This window comes from Manis pentadactyla, chromosome 7 (genome assembly GCF_030020395.1).
Source record: "Manis pentadactyla isolate mManPen7 chromosome 7, mManPen7.hap1, whole genome shotgun sequence".
Classification (NCBI taxonomy): Eukaryota; Metazoa; Chordata; class Mammalia; order Pholidota; family Manidae; genus Manis; species Manis pentadactyla.
Genome location: NC_080025.1, coordinates 16546957 through 16571309, shown reverse-complemented (window position 1 = coordinate 16571309; position 24353 = coordinate 16546957). Strand labels below are relative to the sequence as shown.

The 24353-nt window shown below is 33.9% G+C and overlaps 1 protein-coding gene across 2 annotated transcripts in view; it reads right to left on the bottom strand.

The window, feature by feature from the left end:
- SGCZ (sarcoglycan zeta) overlaps window positions 1-24353 on the bottom strand; it is a 916905-nt gene that overhangs the window by 224785 nt on the left and 667767 nt on the right. The window lies entirely within an intron of this gene.

Genomic DNA, 24353 nt, shown 5'->3' with positions numbered 1-24353 from the left:
ATGTATTCACCTATTCTGGACATTTCCTATAAACGGCATCCTATAATATTTGGTCATTTGTGACTAGCTTCTATCATTTAGCATCATGTTTTAGAGACATCAAATCCATGTAAAGGCTAGACTGTCAGTGACTATCTTTTAAAAGAAACCCATACATTTCCAGTTATTAAAAAAAAAAACCTTTTCAGTGATAAATTGTGATCATGATTTATTTCTCTAGGTTCCTGTAGAAACACTTAGTTTTATAAGTCAGTGTTTCTTGAAGTGGTATGCTTTTTTCCTAAAAAGAGGCCTGTTTAAGAAAAATATATACACACAATATTCATATAAACTCTATGTTTAAAGACTGTTTTAGCTGGAGCTAAAAACCTATTAAACATATTAATTAGATACTTTTTAATCTTAAAAGCTTTGAAAATCATTAAGCATATCAGGAAAGTCTAGGTTTCAGCTGGGAAAAGTATTTTGATAAAATTTGAAGGAAGAGAAATGAGTATTCTGGCAACTCACTTATGAATGGATGTGTGCAAAGAGGAAAACACAGAAGGAGACAGAAAATGGATGGAGAGACTGATAAACTGTATGCCTGAGTACCATCAAGGCGAGAGAAGAGACAATATGAGATCAGAGGCGGGATGATGCCAGATGCAGAGATGCATTACTCTGTGTTCAATTGTCACTTCCTTTCTCATGTTATGACAATCACATATTTAGAGCTAGATGCAAACACCCATCTATCTAGTGCAATTTTTTTTCTTCATCACATACAACTTCCTTACTGCTCAGTGTGTGTAAAACTGTGCTAGAAAATCTCTGACAGTATACTATGCTACATAAATTACCTAGTAAGTGCTAAGAAAACACCCATTTTTATGAGAAATGAGTATCACTGTAGTAACAGCACATCCTCTGAAAGGAGACTTGTAACTACAGAGTACGTGGGCGTTTATGAACGTTGGAAAAGGTCGGGGGGGGGTAGAGGGAGATTCAGATAATCTTAAAAGTTCTTTCATATTCAAAATTAATGATAAAGGACTAAAATGATATTTAGGTTTTCAAATTAGGTGAGGAAATTCAGATCTCAGGTTGGCATTTCAAGTTAGATGTGCTATTTTTCTGTAATCATTAGGAAAGGTTTTGCTGATTCGGTACTGCTGAGAATTCATGAGGTTCTCTGATTTTGATGAAGAAGAAAGTACAAATTTTCTGGTTAGTCATGTTCTGATCTTGCACTGAAGTCCTTACAATTGACATACACACCAGTCATTTATTGTCCTCTTTGCTCTCAGACCCACACCTTACATTTACCTTGTTCTGCTCATATCTCAAGGTGCTGAACCCTGGAAATCATACAGCCTAGGTTTCTCTGTCCACAGTGTTCCGAGTTAGTTTTGGCCAAGAGGAGGCTCTGACATGAGACTAGAGGGCAAGGGGGAAGGGATGTATTTCCTCCTTCTTCCACAGGGCCATACGGGCACTTGTGGCAGAGCCTTTAAATCTCACAGGTGAGACTTTTATCTGGCCAGGTGGTCTCTTCTTCATGATTTAAGGCCAGCTTAATCATGTGTGGGTCCAGCTGCCAACACCGTCAGGTGTCCCCTTCCCCCTTTTTTCCCTGGATGGCACTGGCTCCTGCACGCCTGCCCTACCTTCTCTGTCCCTTCTCCCAGCTCTAGATTTAATAAGGGCTGCTTGCTAGTCCCAACTCAAGAGTGGCCTCATCTTCCCCTTACTCCTCTGCAATTAGTTCCCCCGGCTAAATGCCCTCCATTGAAATACATTACAAGGTATATGTTTTCTGACTGGAGGCTGACAGCTAAAATGCAGTTTGGCTGAATGTCTAAGCTTTATGTTATTTCACTATTTGAAGGCTAGGATGTGAGTTATTATTACTTTACACATCCACCCCATGAAACTATTATTTTTCTTACACACATTCCATTAAGATTTAAACTAAAATGCACACATAAAATTCAATACCATCAAATAAAATCTTTATTTTTGACTTGTAAACTGTTTTTGTCTGCCTCAAACTGAACATAATTCATTGGTTATTTAACTAATACACTGTCTTCCACAGAATATCAAGTCTGGTAGGCAGACCAATTTGCTTTCCACATACCCTTAGGTTCATAATCATGCTTGCCTATGTTATGGCTGATTTGTACATTTAAAAATCAGATAAAGCATAGAATTAAATGGGATGGAAATACTGTAGTAATTCTGCTTTAAGGCTGTGTATGTGACCATAGCAAAGCCTTAAAATCACTGATTTTCAAGTCTGTGATTTCCAATATATTGTACTACACAGCTGTGAAGTATTGAGTAATTTGCTGTTCTTAATGGCTAAGTATTAAAGTTGGCAAATAATTTTCTTTTTATACATTGGAACATTTTTGGTATTATTTTAAGAACAGTATCTCAGTCACCATCATTTCATTAAGGCTTTCTCTTCAATGGGAGCTAAGGATGTAACACTGAATAAGGGCACAAGGAAGTCTGCATTGTAAGCAGCCTATATTGTAAGTCATTGCTTGGTGCAATTAAAATAATGCGGTTACTGGGTCAACCAATGGGTTTTGGTTTTTGCTTCTTCACATTTATTTTTTGAATTAGAAGTATTTTACTTAGAATATTTATTATGAGAGTATAACTATTTTACCCTTAGAAACAGCTCTGTAATTCTTAAAAAGCACAAAGGACTCATTCTTAAAACACTCTATATTCTCTTAAAAAAACTAAAAACTTAAAAATTTTGCATAAACATTGATATAGAAACCATTATTTTTAGCCATTAATGTTTAAAATACATTAACATTCTGTTATTTAGGGAAATTCTTAAATTCATGTTCATTTCAATTTAGAAAACTGGTTCACTGCACATAATGCCTAGTTATGCTGAAACCAGTATCAAGACTCTAACCAAGGGAAGATGGAGAATGTAGTACTTCACTTTCTGCCTACAGTATATAAAGTACAAGCTAATATAAGAGTAATTATATATTTCTTAAATTAATTTCCTTGGACTCTAAACTTTCTGAAGGTAGGGGCCATATCTACTATTGTAAACAATTGACTATCCACCATCTAATACAATGTCTAGCACAAAATTAATCTTTCTTCAATAGTTGTCTCACAAATAAATAGTATTTTAAAAGTAGTATTCTTGAATTACATGACCAAATATAAAGACGTCCATTTTTAGTTATCAGTGAAACACATTCATTCATCAGAGTCATGGAAGTGTGGTCTCCTTCCAGTAGAAACACTCCCAAGCACTCCATGTGACTTCAGAGGGGTGCCGGCAAGTACTGCCTCGGCCAGCAGGGCTGAAGGAAAGCTGAACGAGGCCGACAGGGAGGCGCACCCAAGGGAAGAGAATGAAGAGTGAGGGTACAGTGCCCTCGCCACAAAGGCAGGGGCATGCATCTCTGCCCACACCCACATTCACCTCTGTGCCACCAGGCTGGTGGTGAGGTTAGACTGACATTCACATATCAGTTTGCAGGAAAGGACCATGTATGTTACATGGGATTAACAAATTCTAATTTACACTGAGGGGTAGTAAGGAAAGAATACATTGGGCGGTGGTCTTACAGACTTGTACTCAAATCCCAACACTTAATACTCAAAAGCTGAACCTCAGTTTCCTCTTCTGTAAAATTCAAATAGTAGCTCAGAGTCCCAGGCACGATTTTAGGGTTAAAGACTGTATGTAAAGCAGCTAGTAGAAAGTCTGGCCCATCATTTGTATCTAATAAACACCATCTATTATAATTATGTGTTTTTCCCTTTGGATCACTGCATATGTGTACATATGAATGTCTAATTCATATGGATGCAAAACTGTGGTGAAATATTCAAATGAATTGTATTTCCAATTTAAATAGATAATCTCAGCATAAATGCTGCTGAGCCTTGCCTTTTGCAGCTGTTCGTTTAAATAATTCACCTAGTCATTAGGTAAAACCACATACTCTGCATTGACTTTAAAGAAATGAACAACAGTGAGCATCTTAATGAGTAACCTAACCTTTACTCAGCCGCATTTTCTTGAGCTATTCATTTTAATCAAATATTACAGCCAACCATGGTGGAATCCTTCACAAGGGCTAATGAATTCAATACACACCTATGCTGAATATCAAAAACTGCACTAAGAAAGCACATGATGGGGCAGCGAAATACTGGGCCCCAACTATAGGGATGGCATAATTTTAATTAATAGTTGAAGAGTATTTGACATTCAGAAACTTGATGGACATGGACAACAAATAAGAAAATGTATTTTTTATTATGTGAGTATGATTTGGGTACCATCTACTCAGGCGCATCATGTGAGAAAAGGAAACCAATAACAAATAAATAGCATTTACAACCTGTACATTAAGCTCTACTAGAAACTGTAAAGTCAAACCTTACATCAGAATTTTAAGATGATTTTAGAATTATTATACTTTGCAAAAATCATTACATTAAAAAGGAATCCAATTCTTACTACTAATCTTACATTCTTGCTGTTAATTACTTACTATTTTAAATTTAGCATTTTCATCAACAACCTTCCTTGAGATGATCAGGTAGTGTGAGATCCTACCACTGAGCAGAGAAAACAATAAGGTGAAACTGTGCTTCTATGATATTGCTGTGATAAGCTCTTACATATTATTATTTTATAACAATCAAAGGGTGGATAATTCAAAGGAAGTCCCAAATACATTTTGCGTAGGTAAAGGGTAGCTCAACTCTTATATCTCAAATATACTCTTACTTTTTAATCTTAATGAGATATATTAGTTCTCTATTCACTAAGTTCAAAAATTTTGTTGCTTTTATCTTTTCCTGCTATCTTTGTAAGAAAAAAAGAGAGAGTTATTCCCTATTATCTTTTAAAATTCCATCATAAGTGAATTGTCCGAATGGATCCTGTTGAATACAATAATCTTGTTCAAGCTAAAAGGCTACTTTGAGAGGAACTAAAATGTGTTAGATCTCTGGATACCATTATGATTCTAGGTTAAGTATCTTTATAATTCATGCTAATAATGTTGATTCCCTAGATTTCATTGAGTTTTTAAATTTCTGAATGTCTAAAGATAATGCTCATCACACCTCTCTGCCCAATTCTTTTTTCTTACACAACACTAAAGTCACATTTCCTCTGTGACCACCTGCTAAATTGTCCTCTGCAACCCTATAATAACAGTCCCCGCTTATTAAACATAGGCTCTGTCTTAGAAATCTACTTAGATATATATATATATATATTTATATATATATATATATATATATCTTTTAGATAGATCATAAGCCCATAGTCTTTGGTCTATTTTGTTCTCTGATGTACCTGGACTAACAAAACTTTGGAAATTTACAGTGAAAGTCTATTAAATAAGTGAAAACATCATCTACTCTTCTCTAGAAAGACTATTGTTCTTTAGATATTTAATCTATTCTTTTCTTCTCGATTCATAGTTGTTAGGAATTAACATGATTTTAATTTATGTTTAACAACAGTTGGCTCCCTAAGATTATTATTTTTTAGTATCAGATAAGTGCAATCTTAGATATTTAAAGGGACTTGTACATGAATTTAAAGAGATTAAAAAGGAAGGGTTAATAAAGCCAAAATACAGCATAACACACAGAAATGAACACACACACACACACACACACACACACACACACACACACAGAAATCTTTCAAACCAAAAATTGATTTTATATTCCTAACTTATTATAAGCTTCTTATTTTGCTATTATTTAGTTTAGATATGCCATATATTTGTGACATTCTGGTCCTGATGACCTTTAATAAGTGCTTCTCACATTGAGTATCCCTAAAAAGTCCCTAGACTGCTCAAATTAGAATCCTGGTTCCCATGCTCAGAGATTCTCTTGTAAGCCTGGGGTGGGGCCTTAGGTTTTTTTCACTGTTATGTTTTGAAATTTGTCTGAGATAAATTTAGGCAAATAAAATGGTGACCATAACTTCATATATTATATGATAAACTTATAAACCATCTCAAGTATATTAATGAGTTATGGAATTCACCAAGGATTTAGTTTAAGAACAGCAGGAAAAAAATGGGTGGTATGCCACCTCAACCCAACATTATAGTCACAAGCATGAATCATAATTAATCTACTATAATAGTATAATGAAAAGTTTGGCAGATCATGCTCAAAATTTTGTGTTATCAGGCATATTTTGGAAATGAAGGCAGTGACTTCTAGCTAACATGTGAAGAGATAAGTAAATAAATACATATGTTAGAACTTGAATTACTTCCTAACAACTGTTATAATAAAACTCTTATGAAACTGTGATCATAAAATTTGAATTGGAAGATATAATATGATAACTTACTTTGAAATTATTGTTTTGGGAAATGCTGATTAAAGTAGACACTTAAAATTAGGAATACATTTCAAGAAAATCACTGTTATTCATTTCTTAGCTCATTTAATAATATTTTGCAAAATTGTGTTTAATAAGGTGCTTGAAGATTTTACAAAATTATCCTACTACTTACATCACTTTTTTATTAATAGGAATGCTTTTATCAATGCCTGAACTAGAAATTTTCTATAATTTCAGTGAATTTCAAAGACATAACACTTGATTCATTGATATTAATCCTTTGATGTTAATCGAAAGGGGAACATTAAATAATGCTTCACAAGTGTTCATGATTCATTGAAATATAAATACAACTTTTTGACCATATAAGTATCAAAATTATGTTATAATGGATATGTCTTTAAATTTTAAAAAAGTATTACAACAGAATATGAGTGTTTTCAAAAAATAACATGAGTGTATTATACTTTCTAACTATAAAAAACATACAGGAATATTACTGAGAATAGGAATGGGCCAAGGAAGTAACTGTTTTCAAAATGAAATACTTTTAAATGCATATTTGATACAAAATTATACTTTTAAAACTTCTGAAAATAGCCAAAATTAAATAAAGCATTAGTGAGACCAGAAAATGTTCATGTCATCATAGAAATCATAGCACTCTACTGAACAAGAAAAGTAGTGTAAATAAATTACTTGATATCTACCATGGAATTTACTTCCTTTAATTCAGATCAAGGCTTAACACTTTTTTGAATAGTTCCTTAAGAAGAAAGTGCAGTTATTTAAGATGTATTTTGTTTGTTGAGATTCTTTTCGGGGAGAGTGGGTAAGAGCATGTCTTGCAATTTAAACAAAGGCTCACATAAACAACTTGCGATTTTTGACAGAAATGAAAGAGTGCATGAATTTGCTCACACTGCATTGCAAAGAGAATCTGACTTGCACAGAGAGTGTGGACTGAATGAATAAAAACTGCCTGAGTGTGGCTCACAAGATTTGGAACTGCTTTGGTTGCCAAAAAAATGATACCCTTTCCTGACTTGCTGCAATATGAGAAAACCTGATCATTATAGTAATTTATTTGCAATAATTGCAACAGGCTCACTTATTTTGCAGTTTGCAAAGAACTTTCCAACATGCTATTTAATTTTATCACCAGGAAAGCCTGTGAGTTAGGGAAGTCAATTTCTGTTACTATTCTAATATTACTTGGGGAGATTACATAGCCTGTCTATATAGTAGTATAGATGCTGGCTTGAGACCAGATCTTCTAATTAAAACATGATTTTATACCAAAATGAGGAAACATTATTTCCATAAGTTCTTTTATGATGGATTACCTCTTGTGAGAATTAACATATGTAGGAGTTGGATTAGAGATGAATGTATTTATGATTAAGCAATTCTTGTCCTATACAGAAAAATTATCTTTAGCTTCTATTTAGTGTTTCATTTCAACATAGAATTTCCATACTCTGAATAAATAACCTCATTATATCAGGAAGATAAACAAGAACATAGTAAAGACATGTTCTGGAGAATAGTCAGGTCTTGACATTGTCTAGAGCACAGAGTGGTACCCACGAAGCTGCCTTTGTGGTGAATCTGAGTAGCCCAGAGGCAGGGTGAAGGTTCCAGATGAAGGCAGAGAGAGAGGTTGAGACAAAAAGTAAAATTTTCACTTCTGTAAAATTTGCCCATGGGTATTGGTCAAAAATGGTGGAATATTAAATGAATATTAATGACACCCTGTCTGGGATTCAAAATCAAATTCCATGATTTTTGGATCAAAATTATGCCTAATAACTTTGTTACATTCTTATAATAAGCATTTTTTCATCATTATTGAAAGAGGCATATTGGTGTTATGAAAGAAACATTGTATTGTGGGAAAAATTTGGCTGTACATCTGGCCAATTTATTAGCTTGGTGGTATTATGCCGTCACTTAGTCTGTATGGGTCTCATTTCCTCTTCTGTAAATTGGAGAGAGCAATGCCTATTCCATAGCTTATTGAAAATTAAACAGAATAATGGGTGTAAAAGTGCTTACATCCTATGCATAAAGTATTACTATGAGAAAATAATAGTATTTGCATGACACCACATTAATGTCACCAATGAGGAACAAAATAGGTGAGTGTTACGGAAGGAGTGTGAGAGTTCAAGTGTATTATTTTCTTTTCTTCTTCTTGGGCTCAAGCTGGCTCCTTGAATTTCCTCAAGAAGATAATGAAACTGAGGAGGACATGGTGAGAGACCTTACTCCACGCCGCTCAATCTGTTTCTGAGCTCGTATGACAAGAGCCTGTGCTTGAAATTTCTGAGATGAAAATGAGAGTAGCTAGAAAAGTAATTCTGATCTGTAAGATGTTTGACTATTGACCTAAGGGATCTTTACTCAATTAGTACAACTGGCAAGTAAGACCCCAAATGGAATACACTCAATTTCTTCCTTCAGTAATTCTAGGCAGGGAAGCATATATTCTTTTCTTTATATAAATTTCAAATGATTCAAGTTTGAATTCCTCTGGTGGTTATGCTAACAGACTTATAACTCAGTATTTTTATTTATCATGTGCAGATACATCACTCTTATCACTAGTCATTCTCTTTTTAATTATTGCCTCAAGGATCATTATTTTTGTTGAGTTATTATTTTTCAACTTTGAAAAGAAATACATATATATCTGGGTTGTTCCATCAACTGCAGTCATTATTTTTTTCACACTCTCGATTTCACTTCCTACGTTCTGCCTACATATTTACTGTATCATCACCATTATAAACATCCACATTATTTCCACAACCATAACAAAGCTATGTGTTCTTTCTCCACAAGTGGGCAGAAAAAACTTGAAAAAACATTAAGATTAATTACACTCTTGAAAATATACAAAATGTGCTTAATGTTAAGTCAGGTGCACTGGGATATACTTTTCTTTATTATTTCAGGGTCAATATTCCTAGTCCACTTAAAGGGAAAAGTTCCTAGCATTAAGACCAATCATTTTTTGTCTTTTTTTAATGGTATCATTAATATACAATCATATGAGCAACATTATGGTTACTAGATTCCCCCCATTATCAAGTCCCCACTACATACCCCATTACAGTCACTGACATTTTGTCTATTTATGTAGTCAAATAATTACTTAAAATTATGTCCCATTTTTTTATTGTTCAGACCTGAACCACAAGTTTTGGTTTTTCTTAGAATTTTGAAATGGCATTTATAGTTTTATTTTTAGGTGTTTAGAATTTTATCACAGATTCAAATTTTTCTATCATACATTTAATATTGCTTATTGAATAAATGTATTTCCCTCCTAATCCTGTCAGTGTGTTCCCTGAGTCCCATCCTTCTGAACCAGTTGTCTTGTGGGCTACCCCTGCCACATGCTAGACACTTTTCTAGGTAGTGAGGGTTCAAGGGTGACTAAGAACACACATCCTGCCTTCATTGGACTCATTGGGAAGGAAGGAATATAAATATTGAGAAAAGCAGTTTAAGGGGATGCATGTGGTTAAGGCATTTGCCATTATATTAAAAGTATTCAATCATGATTTGGAATATAAGGAGTCCTTCCTAAGGGTCAGAGAACTGAGACTTAAGGTCTAACAACTGTGGTGAATAGAAAATTGGCTGGATCTAAGGAGTTGATTGTGGAAGCACTAGTCCTGAGAGATCAAAGTTATGCAACAAAGGGACTCTTTATACATACCCAGAAAGTAGGATTACCCTGAGAAAGTCAGTGACTTCTTATCATGATTACATTAATCCTACCATTAGGAGGCATTCACACCTTCCTTCAAAAAGAGCGTTTGCAGAAAGGAAATTATTTTTATCACTTTTTGTTTATGAAGTGGTTTGCCTTATTGTTTTACCAAATAATATTCAAGTGTGGCTCACAGACTGGTTTCAGTTTTTAAAGTCTGCAAACTATTAGTTAACGACAACAAGATAAATATAGACATTAAGATTAAATAATTAGAAATTTTTTTTGGAAATTTGCCTCACCACAACCAAATCATTGCATTTTACAAAAGTGTTGATCTATATGGAATTGGAAATAAAAATTTAAGAAAACAATAAAAAGCATCATTCTCCACAGGTAGTTTGGGAAGCAGACCCACCTGCTGTATCTAGCCAAGAACCTATTGAGGTTGGACATTATACAATAAAAAGTTTTGTGGGTTCAAAACACTGTAAACAGAAATCAGGAAGACACCTAATGGATGTCTCAATTGCAGGTTTGAAATAAAGTCACCTGTATCTTAATGATGACTATCTAATGGTACTTTTGATTCAACTGCATGGAAATGTCATCTGTATATTAATATTAAGTATCTACTGGCATGTTTGCTTTCAACCACATGGCAGCCTGAGAAGCCCGAAACCAGACCAAGAACAAATACTTCAAAGTTTGAGAAAAGTATAATAGAATTATTTAATATACTGCCAAGCTCATTAAAAGGATGATCAAAACTTTACTTAAATTAATTCAGAAGCTAAAAGGAAATGGAAAACCAGAAGTCTCAATGAGTAAGGTAAAGTGGCAATATCCACCTGAGTTCTTAGACACAGAAAAATACCCTAATTCCTGGACAGTGTGAGGTATGTAACTCATTTTATTCCACTTATAGCTTTGACTGCTAATAAATAATAAATATTTGGTTAAGTCCTCCCTCATTTAGAATAGTTGATATAATTTCCTCTCCACTTATCAATTTAAAAAAATTTATACCATATGAGTTTTTGGTCTTATTATGCTTTTGCTAAGCTCTTTCATCACCCTTATGAACCTAGTCAGCAAAAAAAAAATAACATTTTCAATTTTTAATTCTCTTCCTTAAGTGATACAGAAATTGTCTATTTTTAATTATTTCTTTATATGATGGCAGCTCTAGTGCTTGATAAAAACAAAATCCCAAGCACTCATTTTTATATTACTCCAGTTTGCAACAAATAAGGTACACATGAGTAATGTGTGCTTAATTTCCACTTCAATTAAAGTTCCAATTTAGACTTAATTATTATGTGCTATTACAAATTTATTAGAATTAAGAATATGGGATACTGAATTTATTGAATTCAAGGTCTGTCATGCTGAAATGACTAGCATTTGTTTCCATAGTGATAGAAAATGTGTACCTTTCTCAGCCTCAATATGATCACTGAACAATGGTTTATTTTTTGCTTCACAATTCATAAGACTGAGCATCAAATGTGGTTTTTTGGAAGTATATTTTCCTCATTTGCTATTGACAATCCTTTTTAGTATCACTACTGTACAGATCATATTAATGTTATTATATTTATTGCATTCACATTCTACATTATAATTCTGCCTATTAAACTCATTGAATAGTTTAAGATTTTGAACCTGTCATAATTCTATTTTTATCCTGTATTATCTACTAATTTGACTCTCTAATTTTCTCAGTCTTTATATTTGCATTTTCAGATTTCTCAAGGATGGCTAAATAATACAAAAGAAAAGAAAAATAAATCTTCATAGTGACATACCTGAGCACAAAAAGACTAGTAACCATTATTAATTATCACTATTCACAATTACCCAATGTTATTTACAACAAACAACCTTTGCTTATATTGTAACTCTTATTATTTCAGCTTTATGTGTTGGTGTTTATTCATTTTTCTTATTTTGACTTTCTTCAGTTCAGTTTTGCATTCTATATTTACTATTCTTTGGGAGCTCTAACTTTTTTGAAGATTTTTCCTATCTTCCTGAATGTATTCCTTTTTCTTCTTTCAGCTGATGACAGATACCAACATGATGAACAGCCCTTAAGTTCTGACCCAAGAAACCTGTTTGCCCAACACAGGGCGGCCAGGCCCCACTTGGCAGAGGAACCACAGAAAACACCCGTGACCGCCCCGCCCACAGGAACAAGGGCGGGCTCCTGCTCAAGGCCTGCGCTGGGGTACGTCTGTGCAGGGCCTTCAAAGTTCCACCCCTTCCCCGGTGAACAAGCTTCTTTATTCTTCTCTGTGTTACAATATTTTGACTATTTTATTGTAACTCTATTGGAAAAAAGGACTAGTTGCTTTATATATGCAGTTCTTTCCAGATTTAATAAAGTGAACTGTAGATGCTACAGATAAGTTTTTTTACTTTATAGTATATCTCTTAGAGAATGATCATACTATTTCAAAAGATATTATATAGCACTTTGAAGTCTTTGTTAAAAAGATGCTTTAAAATTAATAAGATGACTTTGTTCTCAATTATTCTGAATTGTGATTTTCTTTTCCTTTCTTCCCTCATTAAGTGAATGAAAAAATACAGCTTTAAAAAATGTGAGAGAATTTTGTCAGAACTCTTTCAGCAGACTAATCTAACTTTCTCATATTTGACATTGTATCATATATACCGGAAGGCTGAGAAATCCTGATCTCACTCTTCCTGTCTCCTGTCATACTGCTTCAGGTCAGCATTACATCACACTTTCTTTTTAAATGATAATACTCTTCATTCTGTCTTCCTCCCTTTTTCCCTACAGAACAATACCAGGCAATTTGTAACATTTTATAAAATTTTCAAATTATCATATCAGAAGAGCCGCTGTTTTTTCTAAAGAATATGATAGATTCACTGAATCAAAGATGCAGACAGACCTGGTTTGGGGATCCCAAAACAAATACAACCATGCAGCCTCAGTGCCAGCTCCAAGACATTTCTATTCTAATACCAAGATTTGAAATTCCCGGGCTTGTCATAGCCACCTAAGTCATCTACATGTTATCAGACAAGGATATAATGGATCTATGATGGAATACCCAAACAAATACAAAGTTTGGTCAAACAAAACCACAAATTTATTCTACTTTCCTCCAGTTACAAAATAAAGACTCCTAGAAGGGTTCCAGTAAAAGATGGTGACACAGGAGGAGCCTGAAATCACCTCCTAACGTGGACACACTGAGTCTACAGCTACAAAAGGAGCAATTCCCTCCAGAAAGAAATCCATTTCAGGTGAATGAAAATATATCCACATTGAAGTAGGTTGGAAAGGCTAAGACACACTCTCAGCATAAATCCACCTCTAGCACAGAAACACTCAACTGGGAGGTTACTAACAACTCCCACTTTATCCCTGAGGAAACAAGGGTTTGGACCCAGCATCTAGCACGCTAACTTTAAGACTTCCATCTGAGGGATGAGACCCAAAAAAATCTAGCTCTGAAACCATAAACTATAGTAAACAAAGAAACAGTTTTTAATGGGCTCCCCAAGACTGGCTCTGGCTATTTTCCCAAGGCTCAGCAAAGAGAGAGCAGACAGAAACACACATCTCCTAGTTTTTCCTTGAAAGAAGCTTATTTGCCTACTCTAAAAGCTGCAGTTTGAGAGTCAGGCTTCTAATGTAGCATGCAGCAGGGGGCTGACAGTGACCCTTCCCTGAGAATGGGGAGGCAGGTGGGCACTGTCTCCACACTACCCCTCTGGCCTGCTCAAGGTTGTCAGGACCTCCTTCCTGCTGAAGGAGCTCCTACACACATCTGGAGCCTTGGATTTTGTGGCTACCACCCAGGGGGCACAGCCCTTGATCACGTGGCTCTGGTGGCCAGCAGGGCTTGTGCTTGTGAATCTTACAGGAGTTTAGCAAACACAGAAAGAATTCTTAATGGGCTATCTACTAGAGTTCAGCACAGAGGTGACAGACAAAAACAGGTGCCTCACAGTCTTTTCCTGAGACAAGTTTATTTACATACTTTAAAAACTGCTATCTGAGGGTCCAAGTTCTAGTCAGCCTACAACTAGGTGTTGACAGAGATCCTTCTCTTTGGGACATTGATAGGTTGTGGAGTACAATTAACTGGGAGCCATTAAGAAAACAGAACAGCTTAGCCAGCCATGAAGTTTGGGAAACAACAGAGAGCTTGGGCTGGGCTGAATGGTTAGTTTCTTCTCCCAGGAAATCAATCCATCAGGACTGAAAGAGGTGGCTGTTGTATCTCAAGTGCAAAAACCAAGACAGAAGAGTCAAGGAAAATGAAGAAACAGTAGAATATGTGCCAAAAAAAGATAATATAAAAGAAACAGACATTAATGAAACAGCAATTAGTGATTCACCTGATACACAGAGATGATAAAATATGCTACTGAACAACCAATAGATCAAAGAAGAAATGAAAAAAGAAATAAAAAATATCTTGGGACAAATGAAAATGGAAAGATAACACTAAATTTTGGGATGCAGCAAAAGCAGTTCTAAGAGGGAAGTTCCTAGTGATATACCTACCTTAAGGAAAGAGAAATGTCTTAAACAAACAACCTAATGTTACATCTAAAGGAACTAGAAAAAGAAGAGCAAACTAAGCACAAAGTTAATAGAAAGAAGAGAATCACAAAGGTCAGAGTGAAAATAAATGAAATAGAGGCTTAAAAGGAAACAGAAAAGATTAGTGAAAGAGTTGATTTTTGAAAAAAATTAACAAAATAAATAAGTGTTTAGCTGGACCTGCCTAGAAAAAAAGAAAAAGGGCTAAAATAAATAAAACGAGAAATGAAGAGGAAACATTTCAACTGATACCACACAAGTACAAAGAATCATGAGAGACTTCCATGAAGTTATACACCAACAAATTACATAATCTAGTAGAAGTGGATAAATTCCTAGAAACACATGATCTACCAAGACTGAATCATGAAGAATCAGAAAATCTTAACAGAACAATTACCCAAAGAAAAATGAATCAATAATTAAAAGCATCCCAACAAAGAAAATTCTAGGAAAATATTATTTCACTGGTGAATTCTACCAGAACTTTAAAGAATTAATATTGATCCTTATCAAACTCTTTAAAAAAATAGAACAAGATGGAACACTTCCAATCTCATTTTGCAAGGACAGCAATACTGATACCAAAGCCAGACAAGGGTCCTACAAGAAAAGAAAATTACAGGCCAAGATCCCTGAAAAATATAGATGCAGAAATCCTCAACAAAATATTAGCAAACCAAATTCAACAATACACTAAAAATATAAATTCAGCAATACATTACGATTCAACAATACATCAAGTGGGACTTATTCCATGAATGCAGGAATGATTCAACATCAAGAAGTCAATGTGATTATTGCATTAACAACATGAAGGATAAAATTCATATGGTCATCTCAAAGAGGCACACAAAACCTTGGACAAAATTCAACATCAACTTATCATAAAAACTCTCAACAAACTGGGTATAGAGGGAACATGTCTCAATATGATAAAGGCCATATATAACAAGCCTATAACTAAAGCCATAGGATCAGAAATAAGACAAGGATGGCCACTCTCACGACTTTTATTCAACATAGTACTAGAAGTCCTGGTCAAAGCATTTAGGGAAGGAAAAGAATTACAAAGATATGTGTATGTACACACACACACACACACACACACACACATATATTTAAACTCACTAAAACTTCCTTGATATACATAGAGCTACAGAGACTTAAAACTAACACAATTTTAATTGTAAGTTAATTTAAAATGTCAAAAAGATAAATCATGAATCCTTCTGAAATCTATCATTAGGAAATAATCCAAAGTATGGGAGAGTTACATGAGATTTATTTTTCATCTACAAATGCCAGATGAAATGAAACAAATATACATGGATTAAGTATTTAAACTCCAGCAATAAGATCAGTTTGTTTTTTTGTTTGATAATGAAATCTCTTGGACTATTTTTATGCTGATTATATATGCTAAACAAAAATATATAACATATATATATCTAACAGGCAAGCCTCATCTAGGCTATGTTACTTCCCTTAATGAAAATTCTCTTACAGGCAATTTCAGACTACTGAAACATTGAAAATCTCATTTCAAATTTCAGTTTCAAGGTGTCATAGATGCCTCAGGCACTCCCTGGTGCAAAGCAAAGTGAAATATACTGTAATTGAAAACTATAAGGAAAACTCACATTTATGTTGTTACTTTACTGTAAAATGGAAAATATTACTTATATAAAAAGAATGGTTTAAGAAAAGGAACACAGACTTACTGGATTTGCTCAATAGGAAAAGCCTGTGGTGAGATGTAGATGAGCTAGTATAGTTTCCTAGACCTGCAGAGACAAACTCAGAAGCACATAGGATTGCTTTCCTAGTTCTTAAAACATAGAATCTTTCTAAATTCTTACACTACTAATTCTCACCATTTGAGTTAGAAATCATCAATTTTTGTTTAGCATATTTAAACTCTTTCTTCTTGGCAGTCATCATGTGCTCCAGAATTTTTCTAGCTACAAATCTATCTTCCTAAATTTTCAAGAGATGCTGTTAATTAACAAATGGCATTTTCAATAAATACATTGCTACAATTAATATTCCAATTTGCTTCTCTTACCCTTCTTTCAGTCCTTCCTTCTCTCACTTCCTTTCTTCTCTCCCTTCCTTCCTGCTAAATATTAGATATATTCATAGTCAGGTAATTCATGAATAATTAAGGTATAAAAAATGCAAAATAGATAACTTTAGATAATAAGATGACAGTAAATACTATGAGTTAGTGTTGGTTTACAGAAGTAAAGGAACGCTTCAAGGGGAGAGAGATGTGAAACAATGCAACACATATATCTCTCAGAAAACTCCATATTCTAGAGTGTAAGTAGAGAAGAGGCTAAGAACTAAAAGAGGGGAAGATAATATCATGAGCAGGTTTCTATACAATATTAGATATTAAAGTTTGTTTTTCTCATTATAATGAAGGACATACTTGTAAGATCTTCAAACATTATGGTTTAAGAGAGATAATATATTCATAGCTTTTAAAGAGCTGACTGACACTCAGTAACATTCAGTAAACATTGGGTACTCTGACTATATGCTAATGAGAAAATGAAATTTCTTTCTAAAGAACTTCATCCTCCTAACCTCATTATAAAAACAGGTGGGTCTATGTTCTTCAGCACATTTCTGAATTGGGAAAAAAAGGCAGAGAATGAATAATTAATACAAAGTGGACTCTGGATGAAATGTGAGAAGACAGGATAAAGAGCATTATCCTCTAAGAGGAGGAAACCAGAGATAATGAAGTGTATATGTGTAGAAAAGGGAGCAAGGTGATATCCTAAAATAAATAGAGTGGCAAAGATTGGAAATATATCCTAAAGAGAATGAATGCAGGTGTGGAGAAAGGAAAAATTCTCTAAAAAAATAAAGGAAGTTTCCAATTGTCTTTAACACTACATTTCATAATTATTCTTTCCTACTAAAGAAAATGCTTTTTTATTCATAGTGGAAACAATGACTTAGTATGATCTATTAACAGCCAGGTAATATTAAAATGAATGAATTAATGAATGAACCACAGTGCAATATGCTCATTTAAGTAGAAGTCATGTGCACACTAAATCCTTTTTGCCAGTGACATTTTCCTAATGTAGTAATGGTCAGGTTTCTACCATGAGTGAAGATATTTTGGGACAGGAAAGTTATTTTAATACTTCACATTACATCAGAGAGATTTTTCTCTTCTTCCTCAAGGATGTTAAGGTGTTTCCTGCTCTCCATCCATTTCCATGAGAAGCCTCTTCCACCTTCTCCAGGAAGGTAGTATGATTACCACCTTACTTGATTACCCACTTCCATCTCAAAAGGTCCCTCTTTCTCTGCCATCACTACTAGGGCTTCTTAGGTGCAAGGCAGTAATTTGTTGTTACAGTTAGCTAGATAGACATCTGCTTTAAACTTCTTCTATTAGGAGAAAGACATCATAAGGTCTAGAATAAAGGGTAAATTCAAAGAAGACTGAACTGAGCATAAATAAATAAAATAGAGAATAATAAAACAATAGAAAATAATCAATGAAATCAAGGGCTGGTCTTTGAGAAGATAAACAAAACAGACAAATCCTTATCCAGACTTATCAAGAAAAAAAGAGAGAAGATACAAACAGAATCAGAAATGAAAAAGGTTAAGTTACAAATGACACCACAGAAATACAAAAAAATTATAAAAGAATTCTATGAGAAATTATGCCAATAAATTGCACAACCAAGAAGAAATGGACAAATTTTTAGAAAATTAAAACTTTTTAAGACATACTCAGGAAGAAACAAAAATCTGAATAGATCAATTACAAGAAAGAAAATTGAGTTGGTAATCAAATGACTCCCAACAAGCCAAAGTCTGGGAACAGAGAGCTTCACGGTTGAATTCTACCAAACATTTAAAGAGATAATACTCATCCTTCTTAAAGTATTCCAAAAAATAGAAGAGGAAGGAATACTCCCAAACTCATTCTAGGAGGCCCACATCACCCTAATACAAAAATCAAAGACAATACAAAAAAAAAATTACAGACCAATATCCCTATGAACATAGAGGCAAAATTCTCAACAAAGTGTTAACAAACTAAATTTAAAAATTCATCAAAAGGATCATCCACTATGACCCACTTGGATTTATCCCAGGGATTCAAGAATGTACATTATTTGCAAATCAATCAGTGTGATACACATTAGGAAAAGGGATGATAGAAACCATATGATGATCTCAATAGATGCTGAAAATGCATCTGACAATATTCAATATCCATTCAGGACAAAAACTCTCAACAACATGGGGACAGAGGGAACATACCTCAACATAATAAAGGCTATATATGACAAACCCACAGCTAACATCATACTCAATGGCAAAAAGCCTTAAAGCTTTTCCTCTAAGATTAGGAAGAAGACAAAGATGCCCACTCTCACCTCTTTTATTTAACATAGTACTGGAAAACCTTGCCATCACAATTAGACAAGAAAAAGTGATAAAAGGCATCCAATTTGGTAAGGAAGAAATAAAACTGTCACTATTTGAAAATGACATGATAACATATATAGAAAACACTAAAGACTCCACTAAAAATATTAGAATTAGTAACTGGATTCAGCAAAGTTGCAGGATATAAAATTAATGCACAGAAATTTATTTTGTTCCTATATACTAACAAAAAAGTAGCAGAAAGAGAAATCAGGAAAACAATTCTACTTACAATTGCATCACAAAGAATAAAATACCTAGGAATAAACCTAACCAAGGAGGTGAAAGAACTGTACTCTGAAAACTGTAAGACACTGATGAGAGAAATTAACAAAGACACAAATAAACGGAAATCTATCCCCTGTTCATGGATAGGAAGAATTAAAATTGTCAAAATGGCTGTCCTGGTCAAAGCAATTTACACATTCAATGCATCCCTATCAAAATATCATCAGCATTTTTCAATGAACTAGAAAAAATAGTTCTAAAATTCATATGGAACCATAAAATACCCCAAATAGATAAAGCAATCCTGAAAAAGAAGAACAAAGCTGAGAGTATCGCATGCCCTTACTTTTAGCTTTACCACAAAGCTACAGTAATCAAAACAGTATGGTACTAGCACAAGAACAGACCCACAGATCAATGGAACAGAATAGAGAGAGTCCAGAAATAAACCCATGAATATATCATCAATTAATGTATGACCAAATAGCCATGAATATACAATGGCAAAAAGACAGTCTCTTCAATAAATGGTGTTGGGAAAAATGGACAGCTTCAAGGCAAGAGAATGAAAATGAATTATTGTCTAACACCATACACAAAAGTAAACTTGAAATGGATTAAAAAGCTAATATGAGACATGATACTATAGAACCCTTACAAGAAAATAGGCAAAAATCTCTGGAACATAAGCATGAGCAATTCTTTTCTGATCATGTCTCCCAAGGCAAGGGAAACAAAATAAAAAATAAACAAGTGGGACTACATCAAACTAAAAAGTTTCTGTACAGCAAAGGATACCAACAACAAAACAAAAAGCCAACCTACACTATGGAACAATATATTCATAAATGATTTAGCCAGTTACAGGGTTAACATCCAAAATATATAAAGAACTCGTGTGCTTCAACACCAAGAAAACAAACAACCTGATTTAAAAAATGGTCAGAACCCCAGAATCCCACTCCTTGGAATATACCCAAAGAATAGAAATTCACAGATTCAAAAAGACATATGCACCCCTATGTTCATCGCAGCACTTTTTACAATAGCCAAGATATGGAAACAACCCAAGTATCCATCTGTAGATGAATGGATAAGGAAGATGTGGTACATATATACAATGGAATACTATTCAGCCATAAGAAAGAAACAAATCCTGCCATTTGCAACAACATGGATGGAGCTGGAGGACATTATGGTCAGTGAAATAAGCCAGGCAGAGAAAGACAAATGTCAAATGGTTTCCCTCATTTGTGGAGTGTAACAATGAGGCAAAACTGAAGGAACAAAATGGCAGCAGACTCAGAGACTCCAAGAAGGAACTAGTGGTTACCAAAGGGGAGGGGTGTGGGAGGGCGGGTGGGGAGGGAGGGATAAGGGGACTGAGAGGTATTATGTTTAGTACAGATGGTGTGGAGGATCATGGGGAGAACACTGTATCACAGAGAAGGGACATAGTAGATCTCTAGCAACTTGCTGCACTGATGGACAGTGACTGCACTGGGGTAAGGGTGGGGACTTGATAAGGATAAATGTAGTAACCACAGTGTTTTTTCATGTGAAACCTTCATAAGAGTGTATATCAATCATACCTTAATAAAAAAAATTTTTTTAAATGGTCAGAAGACCTGAAGAGCCATTTTTCCAAAGAAGACATTCAGAAGGCCAACAGTCACATGAAAAGATGCTCCATATTGCTAATCATCAGGGAAACACAAATCAAAATCACAATGAGATATCACCTCACACTAGTTAGAATAGCCACTATCACATTTTTCTCCCTCTTTAGTCATACAAAGAAGCAAAATATGCAGTATTTATCTTGGTGCATACTTTGGTAGTAGGTGATTCTTACATGTAGAAGGAATTGACCATTCAATATGGTTTTGTGTGTTCTATCTGCAGTTAAGGAGTTTTATGTATGAAACATAATTTTACAAAGCATTGGTTAAAACCATTATATCATTAGAAATTTGTTTAAAATGAGTTTCTTCTAATCTCTGATAATTTACTTTGTACTTTAGAAAGCAGACTCCAAATGAAATCATGTATTCAGCTTTGAAATTGAACAAAAGTAGAATAAGTTAATTGCACTACAATGATTTATGAAGATGCATGGTCGTTGTGTGCTTTATGTGGCTCTAGTAATTCAAAAATAGGAGAAATACTATTATGAAGTGACACGCAATGCTTTCACTTGTTGATTTCCTGCACTTAGAGATCAATTTACATAAAAACTTAAAGATTCTACATGTTGGTTTTAAATAATTTGTAGAAGTTTACAACATATTTTCATAGTTTCAATAAATTATTTGTGAATTGGTGTAGAAAAACAACTTTTTTTATTTTTGGTTGGGAAATCAGCTTACGGAAGATGTATTTTATTTACAAAATAAAAAGCCACTTATTTCACTATCAGCAATGAAAAAAAAGCTTAGAACTGCTGTTCTCTTATGATAAACCAACTATTACCCCATTACTGAATACTTAACTATGTATAAGGCACAAATTATTCAAGGTGCTGTGAACAAGTATAGGCAACAAATTGGACAATTTAGAAGAAATTGATAAATTCCTAGAATCATACAACCTACTAAGACAAAATCATGAAGAAATTAAAAGCCAGAACTAACCAATAATGAGTAAGAATACTGAACCAGTAATCAAAAACTTCCCAAAAAAGAAAATCCCAGTACCAATCACATGGTTTCACTGGTGAATTCTATCAAACATTTAAAGAAGAATTAATATGAACACTTCTCAAACTCTTCCAAAACAGCAAAGAGAAAAGAAGACTTCCAAACTCATTTTATAAGACTAGCATTACACTGATACCAAAGCCAGATAAGGATGCTACAAAAAAAGAAAATTACAGGCCAATATCCCTGATGAAAACAGATGTATATATCTTCAATAACAGCAAACTAAATTTTACAGTACATTAAAAGGATCACATATCATGATCAAGTGGGATCCATCCCTGGGCTATAAGGAGGGTCCAACAAAGAAAAATTAGTAAGTGTGATACAGCATATTAATGGAATAGAGGATAAAAAAATCCTATGATTATCTCAATAGATGCAGAAAAGTACTTGACAAAATTCAACATCCTTTCATGACAAAATCTCACAAATGAGGTATATAAGGAATGTTCCTCAACATGATGAAGGCCTCACATGACAAGCCCAGACTAACATCATACTCAATGGTGAAAAGCTGAAAGCTTTTATTCTAAGATCAGGAGAAAGACAAGGGTGTACATTCCTACAACTTCTATTCAACATAATATTGGAAGTCCTAGCAAGAACAATTTGGAATGAAAAAGAAATTGAAGACATCCAAATCAGAAAGGAAGAAGGAAAATTGTCTCTGTTTGCAGATTACATAATATTATATTTATAGAAAACTCTAAATACTACACCAAAAAACTATCAGAACTAAAAAATTCACCAAAGTTCAGGAAACAAAAGAAACATGAAACAGTCAGTTTGCTATACACTAAGGATGAAATATCTGAAAAAAAGAAAAAAATCCCATTTACAATAGCATGAAAATGGAATAAATTAAATAAATTTAAATAATAAATATTTATTCATCAAATAAGAAGCTTAAATCTTTGTTTTAATTTAAATAAATGTATCCAAGGAGGTGAAATATTTATATACTTTTCAGTATAATTTTCACTATAAAACATCAATGAGAGAAGTAAAACAGAAATAAATGGACAAATTTCCCATGTTTATGGATCAGAAGAATAAATATTGTGAAAATGTCCATACTACCCAAAGACAGCTATAGATTCAATATAATCCCTATTACCATGTCAATGGCAACTCCACAGAAATAGAAAAAAAATCATAAAATTCAAGTGGAACAACAAAAAGTCTTGAATAGCCAAAGCAATCCTGAGAAAGAAGAACAAAGCTGGAGGCATCATGCTTCCTGATGTCAAATTATGTTCCAAAGCTATCGTAATTAAAAGAGTTTGGTATTGAAATAAAAACAAATACATAGACCAATGGAACAGAACTGAGGCACAGAAATAGACCCATGTATATATGGTCAATTAATATTTGACAAAGGTGCCAAGAATGGGAGAAACAGTTTCCTCCAAGAATGGTGCTGGGAAAACTAGATATCCATATGCCCGTAAGTGAGACTCCTATCTTACACCACTCATAGAAATAAATCAAAGTGGATTAAAGACTACATGTAAGATCTCAAACCATACAACTCCTAGAAGAAAACATAGGGAAAAAGTTCCTTTACATTGACCTTGGTAATAATTTTTGGATATGACAGAAAAGGCTGAGCAACAAAAGAAAAATAAACAAGAAGGGCTGTATCAAACTAAAAACATTCTGTACACTAAAGGAAGCAATCAAAATAAAAAGGCAACTTATGGAATGGGACAACATATTCTCAAACTTTATACCTGATAAGGGGTTAATGTACATATATTAAGGAACTCATACAATTCAATAACCAAAAAAAATAACAATAATCTGATTAAAATATGGACAAATGACTTGAATAGCAATTTTCCCAAAGATGACATAAAAATGGCCAATAGGTATATGTAAATGTGCTCAATATCACTAATTATCAAAGAAATACAAACCAAAACCATTAGATGTCACCTCACACCTGTTACAATGACTATCATCAAAAGGACAGGAGATAACAAGTGCTGGCAAAGATGTGGAAAGAAAAACCTATGCACTGTTGATGAGATTGCAAATTGGGACAACAATTATGGGAAAGGGTATACAGATTCCTCAAAAATATTAAAAAACTAACTATCCCACTTCTCAGTATATAGTAGAAGGAAATGAAACCCCAATTTTTAAAGAGATACCTGCATCCACTTGTCACTGCAGCATAATTTACAATAGTGAAGATGTGGAAACAGCCTAAGTGTCTGTTGACAGATGAAGGGATAAATGTGATTACACACACACACACACACA